General features: G+C 43.4%; 1 long non-coding RNA gene across 7 annotated transcripts in view; it reads right to left on the reverse strand.

The window, feature by feature from the left end:
* LOC146870615 (uncharacterized) overlaps positions 1–12,843 on the reverse strand; it is a 466,635-nt gene that overhangs the window by 134,735 nt on the left and 319,057 nt on the right. For all 7 annotated transcript variants that reach the window (XR_014959417.1, XR_014959419.1, XR_014959422.1 and 4 more), the window contains exon 2: positions 6,079–6,227. This is a non-coding gene — a long non-coding RNA (uncharacterized LOC146870615). The remainder of the gene's footprint in view (positions 1–6,078; positions 6,228–12,843) is intronic.

Raw genomic sequence — 12,843 nt, forward strand, 5'->3', positions numbered from 1 at the left:
AGCTTTACAGATCCCTTTATGATATTTCATATGATACAGTGTGCTTATCTGGTTACTGCACTGGATTGTACAATCCGAGATTTGGTGTATAGTTGTGGTCATGAGCTGGCATGTTGTATGACTGAGCAATGCAGGTAAAAACATTACATGGCTTTGGGAAACAACCGTTACAACGTATGCTTTACAATGCATGCTTTTACCCCGCATGCCGTTATAACGAAATGGCTTGCTGTAGGGGGTACAAGGTGTTGGATTTAACTCCAACACCTTCCCTACTGCTGCACAGACTGGAGTTGGAATAGTAAATTATACTATTCCAAACTCCAGCGCACCCACGACAGCAAGTCGTTGTAAAAACTTGCGTTGTAACGGCATGCGGGGTAAAAGCATACGTTGTAACGTCATACAACCCATGGCTTTACATTGCATTTTGTACCCCGCATTTTTTAGCACAAATATGCTTTTACCTCGCATGCCATTACCACGCATTATTAGTCTAAGGTAAGCTTAAATATAAATATTTACCTTAAATTCGTGGTGTACAGCGCTGGTGATGAAAAGACCTCACAACTGATATGTCTTATGTGAATTTAATCAGTGTAAGCTACAAATTGTTGCTGACCATTGCGTATTATTGTTTTATTACTACTGTGAGCTATAACTTTTATATCCGGAAATACATAACTATATAATGCCGTGGCGAACCAATGGTCAGCACTTTTTTTCGTACCTGCATAATGAAAGCAGTTTTCTGGTTGAGTTGTTTGCAATTTCTGCATTGTATACTCAGGATTGTGTTAGAAGATTTCTGTTCCCTGTTGCCTGGATGCAGTTGATGGATATATCTAGGAAATAGCCAAGTTTGTAGCTGTCTTCAGAAGTGTCTATGGTCCTAGGTGCTCCTGATGCTGTCTGGTAGTGAGTTCTAGAGCTTGCCAGCTTGTACTAAGAAAGCAGTGCATTCTACAGATGTCTTATGGTAAGGTGGTATGATGATTCGTGGTGCAATCATGGAGCACAGTGTTCTGTTTGGGTTGAATAGCTTGAATTCCACCTACAAGTATAGCCGTCCTTTTCCTTGGGAGGCTCTGTAGACAATGCAGAATGCCTTGAACATTGCCATTTTAGATATAGGTAGCTAGTGGAGATATTGCAGGACTGAAGCCATGTGTTCTCTTGAGTGAAGGCAGAGAAGAAGGCTTGTGGCAGCATTTTGGATGAGTTGTATTTTGCACATAATGGATGAGCTAAGGTATAGGCTGTTAGCACACTCAACCTTGGAGATTATAAGTGTGAGGATGGTGTGGATTTTATGTTGGTATACAAGGCAGAGGAATATGCAACATAGTGTTTTTATTCTTTAGAAGACACTCTGTGACGTTTTTAACATTCGGCATCAAGAGTTTTAAAGGAGATTCTATTGAAGTTCATTTACAACATACTATCAACAAAGCATAGTATTAAAACTCATCTCAAGTAGAAAAATAGAACGTCATAATTAAGAGAGAGAAATAAAAGACAGGGGAAAAAGATAGAAAGGAGAAAGGTAGAAGGCATCATCAAATAGAGCAAAAACAATTGCAGTACAAATGTAATCATTGCCATACAAAATTGTACACAAGCCTAAAGAAGTGCATCAAACGTACAAAAACTCCTCCAATAAAGATATACACAATAGCTATAAGTTAAGCAATAAAAATATGTACATGAAACCATCAGGAATGTTATCATGGAGGTTTGGGAACTTCTTCTGTACACGGGTTATGTAGGGGCAGGAGTCGAGCAGACACATCTAAGAAATCTGTAATGGGGAGCCATAATAAATCACGTTTAATGGCAAGTGTAATGGGGTAAACATAGGCTCTATCAAGTCTGTGGTGATAACAAACTCCATACCACCAAGCCTGAAAGGAAACATTCGAGGTATCCTTCCAAGATTTAGTGATTTGCTGAAACGCTACAGCCAGAAGTAAATCAATAATGGACGTATTAGCGGTAGAAGAGGACCATATGTCTGAAAGACTACCTAAAAAGATATGTGAAAATGTAAGAGGGAAAGAGGTGGAAAAAATCCTATTGATCTGAACCCACACATCAGACCAAAATTTATGAATCTTCGGACAACTAAATAACATATGCTTAAGATCCGCCCCTGACGCTGAGCAAGACCAGCAAGAGGAGGGGATGGAAGGATCAATTGTATGCAATTTGACAGGAGTAACCAAAAGTCTGTTGTATATAAAAAATAACGTTTGAGTCGTATTCACTGCTCTAGAGGATTTCCTTATCTTAGTCCAGACCCTTTGCCACAGTGAGACAGAAAAAGTGTCCTCTACATCAGACTCCCAATCTATTTCTGTTTTAGATTTATCGCGAGTGCTAGCAGTATCTCTTAATTTTGCATATATCTGGGAAGCAGAAGAAGAAGCCAGTAAACAAGGGAGAGAGAGAGGGGAAAAATTAGTGTGAGTGATGGAATCAGAAAGAACATCATATCTGTTTTGCAAAACCTCACGCAAAAGATCATACTTGGATGCATGTGATACATGCAAAGAAAAGCGAGATTGAAGGATAGAGAAGGGAATACAAGTGCCTTCATCAAACAATTGATGAGTCCAATGTATACCAAGGTTATACCAATCCTTCCAAAAAAGCATCCTATTTTGAAGTTTAATAAGAGGATTATACCACAAGGGAGAATGTAAAAAACGCGAACGGTCATCTAAACCACCCAGTAAGAGAGGAGAAAAAGTTTTCCGAGAATTTTTAAGAATAGGGAGAGAAAATTTATTGGGAATATGGGACAACGATACAAATTCTTCAAAGGTAAAAGGATGAAAAAAAGATGATTCAATCTCAACCCACAAAGGCTTTGAAAGGGCATCGGATACCTGCCCAGACAATAAGGGGATAGAATGTTTAAGGAAAAATAAGGAGTGATAAGAGGCAAAATCCGGAAAATTAACTCCACCCAACTGTTTAGGGCATTTAAGTTTTGCAAAGGACATTCTAGCCTTTTTATGTTGCCATAGGAATTTAGACAGCGTAGAATAGATATTCTTATAACAAGACTTAGGGATATTAACTGGAAGGTTAGAAAGGTAAAACAAAATAATGGGAACTAACATCATTTTAATCGAGTCCAGTCTTCCCCACCAGGATAAAAACAAGGGATGCCAATGAGTCGTAGAGTCCTGTAACAATATTTGTAGGTTTTTAAGATTAAGTGCTACAGTGTCTTTAATAGAGGATTTGAACCACAGGCCTAAATATTTTATCTTAACCGGACTCCAATGAAAAGAAGAAGTCAAAAAGTCTGCATGAAAACAAAATTTATTCAGGGGGAGAATTTCACACTTATCAACATTAAGTTTATAACCTGAGACTTCCGCAAAATCAGATACTTCCGATAAAAAGGATGGAATAGAGGACTGTGGATTGGAAATAAATAAGAGAATATCGTCTGCATAGGCAGAAAGTTTCAAATACTTATCCCCATATGGGAAACCAGTAATATCTGTATTCATACGAATTTTTATCAAGAACGGTTCTAGTGCCAAAATGAAAAGAAGAGGAGAAAGAGGACAACCTTGTCGGACACCCCTGAAGAGAGGAAACGAAGAAGAGACAAGACCATTGGCCAAGATAAAGGACCTAGGAAAAGAATATAGTAAAGAGACATAAGCAAGAAATTTCTGGCCAAAATCAAACCAAACAAGGACTGCAAGCATAAATTGCCAATTAACCCTATAAAATGCTTTTTCAGCATCTAACGCAACACGCGGCTAAAGAATGCTGATAGGAATGGGATTTACTCAGCACATTAAAAAAGAGGCGAGTGTTGTCAGAAAGGTGACGACCTTTAATGAATCCACATTGTTCCCTACCAATTATGCTAGGTAAAATTTTATCAAGGCGGAGCGCAAGAATTTTCGCAAAGATTTTATAATCCAAATTGATCAAAGAGATGGGCCTATAACTTTTGCATAAAGTATGGTCTTTATTGTCCTTAGGTAGGAGACAAATTAAGGCCTCTTGAAAAGACCCTTCAGATTTTTTGGACGATATAAAAAATGAAAATAGTCGATGAAGTTTGGGAACAAGCAAATTAGCAAAATGTAAATAGAATTCTATCGTAAAGCCATCTGGCCCAGGAGCCTTACCCTTTTTGATTATTCGAATGGACTCTAAAATATCCTTAGGACCTATATCTGCCTCCAATGGGGCAAAGTCAGTGTCTGGAAAGGAAGGAGAAGGAATGGAAGATAAGTAACGATCAATATCTGTTAACAGAGAAGGCGATTCCGGAGTATACAGAGTTTGATAAAAATTAGTGAATTCTGCCAGAATATCTTCATCCTTGTGAAGAGTGAGATTCGATGAGGAAACAATAGACTCAATTTTTGTGCGTTCTTGCTTAACTTTAAGATACTTGGCAAGAAGATTGCCTGCCTTATTTTGCGCACAATAATATTTGGCACTGGATTTAAGTAGGATTAGGTTAACAGATTCCGTGGAGAGTTTATTAAAGGAGAGTTTGGCCTTGAGAAGCTTATCTAAATCAGACTGAGACTTGGTTAAATAATAAGAATGTTCTAATTGCTTAATTTGTGTATTAATTGACTGTAAGGAATGGGATGCAATACGCCTTTTATGGGAAACAAACGAGATAATGAAATCTCTAGATGCAGCTTTAAAAGTATCCCATAGTACCTGAGGGGATATCAGAGGAGACTCATTTTCAGTAAAAAATAGGGATGAGAAGTCAAGAAAGGCTGGGGTAAATTTGGGATCTAATAGGAGAGAATTATTAAATCTCCATCTCCTGGTACCTTTTATGGGGGGAAGCAGATCGAGGCACAAGGAAACTGGAGCATGATCAGAAATTAAAATGGAACCTATTTCAGATCGGGTAATGTGTTGGATCAAGGCTTTGGAAACAAAAATGTAGTCAATCCGGGACTGTGAAGAATGGGCTGGTGAGTAATATGTATACTCACGAAGTGTAGGATGGCAGAGTCTCCAAGAATCAACAAGGGAGCGTTGGGATATAGTGGATGTAAATTGAGTGTGCATGGAGGAGGGTGAGAAACGTGAATGTGACTTTCGGTCTAAAAGGGGGTCCATAACCATATTGCAATCTCCTCCTAAAATGAGATAATCATCAGAGGATTGCATCAACGAGACTAATATCTGGGGCCAAAATAATTTATCATGTGTAGAGGGAGCATACAAATTAAAAATAGTTAGAGGGACTTTATCAATTAACACAGATACAATGACCCATCTACCATCAGAATCATTGGCTTGACTTATAAGTTTGATATTTAACCGCTTATGACAGAGAATTGCAACACCATTACGTTTCCCTGAACCAGGAGAAGCAAATACATGACCTACCCAGTTACGGCGTAATTTGGCAACTTCAACTTCTCGTATATGGATTTCTTGTAATAGCACAATATCTCCCTTTAAGTTTGCTAAATGAGACAAAACTCGTTGCCGCTTAATGGGAGAACCCAAACCCTTAACATTCCAAGTAAATATATTTAACGACAACTAAATATATAACTCATAACAAAAATAACTCTTGTGTAAAAGACAATCAAGTAAATGAATACTCAGACAATCATCATATAAAAATTGGAGAGACGTAACATAAGCACTAGAAGAAAAATGATAAGATGCAGCACAGAAGTATGAGGTAAGAAAATGAATGGAGAATAAGAAAATGTAAGTAGAAAGAGATAAGAAAAAACGAGAGAGAGTTAGAAATAAGAGAAGAAATAAACGCCAGGAACATAACTGAAAATGAGATAAAAAGAAAATTAGCAAAGCAGGAGGAGAAAAAGAAGTAATAAAGAGGATTAGAACAAAAAACAGAGAAACAACAACAGCAATATGTGTAACGTAACGGTAAGAAAAGAGGAGAGAAAAAAGGGAAATGGAAAAAGGAGAAAATGAGAAAGAAGCAGTAAGAGAATAAACAATACAAAATAACACCGTTATGTGAGGAGAAAAACAAAGAACCAAAAGACATGGTAGAAAAACCCAATATAATATATCATAAAGACATACCACAGATAAACATTGAGGATGGGGAGGGTGAAGCCACATAGGAAAAGGCAGCATACCAAGACAGACAACTCCAAGACTGACGAAGGTACGAAGGACGACGACCTCCAGGGACAATGAATAAGGAAGGAGGAAGGGAGTCAATAACATATCTACAAAGGAAACAAAGAAGAAAAAATGTTAACCACCAAAGCGATATACGGGACATAGAGAAGAAAGTGCAAAAACTTGAGCATAACACAGAGAAACACAACAGAGGACAATACGTTGGCCGGAATTACGATCGAGACATGTCCATAGATTCATCTCTACATGTGTTCAAAAAATGCTGAAGAAGTGCAGGGTCTTCATAATTAGTTGTTTTGTTTTGATACGTGACCTTGAACAAACATGGATGAAATAACCCATAACGAGCATTTAAATTACGGAGAGCAGGCCTCATGTCCAAAAATTTCTTCCGACGATCTGCCGTGGCTTTAGAATAGTCTTGGGCAAAAAACAAATTAGAGCCGTTCCAAAGAATCTTTCCTTTCTGCTTGGCAGCCTGTAGGACTCTAAGTAGGTCGGTATATTCCAAGAAATATAAGATAACACCTCTAGGCTTCACATGAGAGGACGAAGGAGAGGACGAAGCAGAAGAGCCCAGGATGTGACCCAGGCGGTGAGCTCGCTGGATGTTGAGAGGAGGTGTGGCTGGAAAACCAAGAAGTTTTGGCAAAAAAGAGCGGAAAAATAACAAGGGGTCAGGACCTTCAATTCCTTCCGCAAGACCATAAATGCGTAGATTATTGCGCCTATTCCTGTTTTCCAAATTCTCCACCTGCTGTGTCAAATGCATAATCTCCCTTCGCATAACAGGAATGTGATCGGTAGCAGCTTGAATAGATTCAACATGAATTTCCAGAGCATCAACTCTCTTCTCAGTATTTGACCAATTATCCTCAAGTTGTTGGAGGCGAAAATTAGTCTCTGTCATGTATGGCTTAAGAGAGCGAATTTCTTCCAACAAAAGCTCCATTGAAAGTGTAGGTGAAACATTAGGAGGAGAAGGAGGATTGATTTTTGTTCTTTTACCCGAAGATGAAGAAGAGGCAGAGGGAATCTTAGAGAGTGACTTATTACTGGAGCATGAAGGAACGGAAGCCAGAGGCGCAGAATTAGCAATTTCAGAGCCGGGCTCCTCCACAGACTCCTGCAACACACTGTAAGGATTAGGGTCCGCCATGGACGAAGACTTGGGCTGCTGGGCGCCACCACGGCTAGTGCGAGGCATTGCCATTCAATTCCAGAGATGGGACACCAAGAAATGTGGGTAAAATAGCTTGCGTTTAAAAATTGGCCAATGAGGTGGAAGCGAGTATCCTACTACATTAATATACCGAAAGCCAAAGTCAGTAATATTACACCACGACGTCAGGAAGACATAGAAGCCAAGATGCAAAACAATTGAGGCCATAGAACGCTCACCGTCAGTCACATAAATAAGTGGATGTGAGGAAAATCTTCAAGGACGAAACGCGGGAAACCGGAACATCCAAAATGGCGGCCGCGGCGTTCACGGAGCCGCGACAGACGCAGGAAACAAAAGGCAGCCGATTCCGCTATCATTTAAGATTCACTGACATCCCAATCGATGCAGGTAGGAGTCCGGAGCATGTTCCCACAACCTGGGGAGTTCGCCATGAAGAGAGGAAGCCCTGGGGGAAGTCGAACACGCTACTCCGTCACGGAGCTCCGGTAGGCAGCGGCCATTTCCTTCGGCGTTCAAGCCACGCCCCCCAACATTCGGCATCAAGGATAGGTCTGAATCCATCGCCACTCCTAGATTTCTGACATCTCTTGCTTTTGTTGGAGGGGCTTTAAGTTCCTTAGGCCATATGGGGGTAGGCTGGTAGTTTTGCAATTGTCTGTATGTCATAATCTCTGTCTTTGCAGTATTGAGCTTTAGATGGATATTTATCATCTCATGTTTATATGGCACATAGCCATTCATTAAGTTTTGAACTGTAGAGGCCTTCAGGGCATCCATTTCATTTTTTAAATGATTTGGGTGTCATCTGCATAGTTGTAACAGATGACTCTGTATGCTTTAATCAGATTTGGTAAGAGAATTAGGTAGATGTTGAATAATAGAGGAGATATCATGGACCCCTGAGTAAGGGACAGTGTTGTGTGTGCAGAGATGATGTGAAAGGGATTATGTAGACCATACTTTGTCTATCTGTGAGATAAGAAGCAATCTATTTTAAAGCATTGTTAGAGTTTTTGATATTGTGAAGTCATTGCAGTAGTGTGGTGGTGGACAGTGTCAAATGCAGCCAATAAATCAAGATATATTAAGGCAGCTACTCCGTTTGTGTCCACTTTGAGTTTTAAATCATTGGAGATGGATATGATGGCTGACTCTGTGCCTCTGCCTGGTCTGAAATTAGCCTGTTGGTCAAACAGTTTGCCATAATGTTCAGCCAAGATAGAGAGTTGAGCACACACAGCTTTCTCCATTTATTTCCCTAAGAACGGCTGATTTGATATGGACCTCTAGTTTGCTGGATCCGATAATTGGTGGTGCTGGGTCTGATGGTGATCCTGGTGGTCTGGCTGCAAAGATAAATAAATAAATAAATATTGAGGAATGTTTTTTGTGACATGGTATTCTAGGTATGGATTGATAGATGGTTATTGGTGTCTCTGCGGTGGTTAGGTTGTGCTTTGTTGTGGTGTTGTCTGCATTATCCTTAAGGTAATTTTGAATCTTTGTAATGTTTTCGATTAATTAATTGGAAATGTTGTCACAGAAGCCTTGTGACCATGGCGTTTCTGTGTTTAGGCACTCTGGATTGAGGATTTCTGTTAGAACTTTATAGAGTTACTTGGAAAAGCTGTCTGATTCAGTTATGCACGTGGAGAAGTGATGTCTTTTTATGGTTCTTATGGTTCTTTCTTAGTCTCTATTATTGTGCCGTAGCATGCTTTTGGCTGCTTCATCTCCTGATTCTTTACATTTGCACTGTAGTATGTTGAGTTGTGTTTTCACAGGGAAACTGCTCTCCCCTCACGCAACTCCGTCATTGAGCCTCTGCCACAGTGCCTTTTTGGTTACAGGTAGGTGTTGCAGGTCCTCCTCTACCCGCAGGCTCCTGCCTGTGCCTCATCCCTGGTAGTCCAGTGGAAGAGCATGCTCTTCTGATGTTCCACTCTGTCAGCCTTTTCTGCCTTTTCTGATCTGCTTTTTTATGTCTTTTCTATCTTTTTTCTGTCTTTGCCTTTTTTTGCCTTTATTTTGCTTTTATTTTGCCTTTATTTTCTGTTTACCTCTGTTTCTGCCTTTTTAACTGCTGCTTCTGCCCCGCTGCCCCTCTCTCCCCTGCGTGTTCCTACTCCTGCCTTCCGCCTCCAAGCTGCTCTCCCTCCCCCGACTTAATGGCGGCCGTTGTGCGGCCACTCCACCATAGGCAAGCCTGTTTGGGCCAGTCCGTGACCTGACCGTGACCAGCGCCAGTGACCCTGGTCCTCCGACCCCCCCCGCTACGACTCCAGCACTCTCCACGCTCTCAACCCTGGACGCAACACCACCTGCCAGCTTTTGACGCCTAGCAACTCCCATGGCACGTTCTCCTGCCGACACTGCCGCCGTACCTTCACCCACGTCCAGACCCAGACAGCTACTGCCACCCCATGGGCCGCCAATGTACCCAAACCCCTGAGCACCATCCTCCTCAACGTACGCTCCCTGCACAGACAAGCAGTAGAAATCTGGAGCCTCCACAGCACCTTCTTGCCTGACATTGCCTTCCTCACAGAGACATCGCAACCGCCATCCCCGATGGGTACAAGATCCTGAGGAAAACGACCGCCCCAACCACCCAGGAAGAGGCCTCGCCATCGTCCACAAAAACTCCCTCGGACTGACTACCTCCATCTCAAATGACACCTCGCCCCCCATGGAACACATCCACTTCCAGATCAAGCCCAACCCCAACCCCAACCCCAGAATGACTCTATGCGGGACTCTCACCTACAGACCTCCCGGACCCCACTCCCCATTCACAAACACCATTGCAGACTACATTGCGCCCCACGCCCTCGCCTCCATGGACTACGTACTGCTTGGAGACCTGAATTTCCACTTTGACAACCTCAGCGACCCCAACTCCACCGCCCTGCTAGAGAACCTCGCCAAATTTGGACTGAAGGAACTCATCACCAACCCCATCCACATGGCGGGATGCACTCCCGACACCATCTGTGCCGGAGGAAACAACATTCGCTTCAGTCACACCACGCAACCTCTCTGGATGGACCACCACTGCCTCCACTTCTCCTTCTCGAAATCCACCGCACACAAGTCAATGCCACGCCTCCCATGCAGAATCTGGAGCCAGATCACTGAAAAGCTCCTCACCTCCTCCCTCAGCCACACTCTTCCCGTAACAACTGATGCAACTCCACAGCCAACGACCTCCACCAATGGATCGCCAACTGCACCAACACGCTCGCCCCCATCCGGAACTCGTATAGACGACACAACACGAAAGCCACCTGGTTCACCACGGACCTCCAGGAATCCAAGTACTTGTGCTGATGACTGGAGAAAGCATGGAGGAACAGCAAAAACCCAGAAGCATGCACCGCCTACGGGGCAGCCACAATGGCACACCACCAACTCATCAGATCTACGAAGAGAAACTTAATTCAGGACAGAATCCTCTCCAACTCCTACAACTCCAAGGAACTCTTCACCATCATACAAGAATTCATCAGACCCCTCAGTGAATCCTCTGACATTCTTCCCTCCCAGGACCTCTGCAGCAAACTCAGCTCTTTCTTCCACCACAAGATCAGGACACTCTACGAAAACGTCAATGACCAAGACCAAGGCACCAACCCAACACCATCCACCAGCAACGCCACCCAGCTGACCAAGCCAACCCTTCTCACCTGGACCCCTTTCACCACAGAAGACACTGCAAAGACTATGTAAAGCATCCACTCCGGAGCACCCATTGACCCCTGCCCACCCCACATCGTCCACAGAGCCACCTCTGCCATCACACCAGAACTACGACAGACGATCAACTGCACCCTCGAAACAGGAAAGTTCCCCGATGGCTGGAAACGCGCCAAAGTCAAACCCCTCCTCAAGAAGCTCTCCGCAGACCTGATGGACCTCAAAAACTACAGGCCAATCTCTCTCCTCCCCTTCACCACCAAAGTCACCGAGAAAATCATCAACACCCAGCTAACGCACTTCATAGAATCCAACAACATCCTCAATCCGGATTCCGCAGCAACCACAGCACTGAGACCACCCTCGTAGACACCACAGATGACATCCATGCACTCTTCAATTGAGGCCACACTGCAGCCCTCATCCTTCTAGACCTCTCAACAGCATTCAACACCATCTCCCACCGCACACTAGCCTCCAGACTCAACGATGCCGGCATTCAGGGAACTGCCTTGGACTGGATCTGCTCCTTCCTCTCCGGCAGAACTCAAAGAATAAGACTCCGCCCTTCCTCTCCGAAACCACAGAAATCAGATGCGGAGTACCCCAAGGATCCTCCCTCAGCCCAACGCTCTTCAATATCTACAAGGCCTCCTTCGCAACCATCGTCAGAAAACATGAACTCAGCATAGTATCCTACGCTGACAACACCCAGCACATCCTCTCCCTCACCAAGGAACCCAACATCACCAGGCACAGTTTTCAGGATGGAATGAAGGACATTGCATCCTGGATGAGCAACAGCTGCCTGAGCTCAACTCTGAGAAAAAAGAAGTCCTTATTCTCGGATCCACCCCCACTGTATGGGACGACATGTGGTGGCCCCTCACCCTCGAAAACCCTCCCATCCCCACAGACCACGCTTGCAACCTCAGCATCATACACAACTCCTCTCTCACCATGAACCGACAGATCAACTCCATAGCGTCCACATGCTTCAACACCGTCCCCATACTCTGCAAGACCTTCAAATGGATGCCCCCCTGAATCCAGGAAGACCATCACCCATGCACTCATCACCAGCAGGCTGGACTACGGAAACACCCTGTATGCAGGAATGAACAAATTTCTCCTTCACAAACTCCAGACCTTCCAGAATGCTGCATCCAGCCTCGTCCTCAGAATCCCACGACAAAATCACATCACCCAGCACCGCCTACAAAGCCCTCCACAACACCGGACCCCAATACCTCAATGAAAGAATCTCCTTCCTCGTCTCCAAGAGAAACCTCTGCTCCGCTGACCTAGCCCTGGCCGAAATCCCCTGCATCCCTGCATCCACAGAGCCAGAACAGGAGGCAAATCCTTCTCCTACATCGTGGCCAAGACCTGGAACGAACTCCCTCTCAGCATCAGACGAAACCCTACACAGCAAACCTTCAGAAAATACCTCAAGACCTGGCTCTTCTGATGACCTCGGAGCTGGCCGAAACTCTCTCCCCCCAGTGCTTTGAGACACTTACGGGTGAGTAGTGCACTATATAAACCCCTGCTTGATTGATTGATTGATTGATTCTTTCGATGTTGTCATTAACACATGGTGTTCTTTTTAAAGTCAACTCTAGATGTGATTTTTGTTGATATCTGTTTGTCCAGCACAGTGGAGATCCAGTTGTAAAAGGTGTGTATGTCTTTCAGCCAGATGTTTACTGGGGTTCTTTCAAGGTGGGTGTTTAATTGTTGGATGTCTAGTTTTCTTCATTCTCTGTACAAGCGGTTGTTGTAATTGGTTTGCACTGCACAATTATGGGTTGCATTGC

This window comes from Triturus cristatus, chromosome 1_1 (genome assembly GCF_964204655.1).
Source record: "Triturus cristatus chromosome 1_1, aTriCri1.1, whole genome shotgun sequence".
In the NCBI taxonomy this organism is placed as follows: domain Eukaryota; kingdom Metazoa; phylum Chordata; class Amphibia; order Caudata; family Salamandridae; genus Triturus; species Triturus cristatus.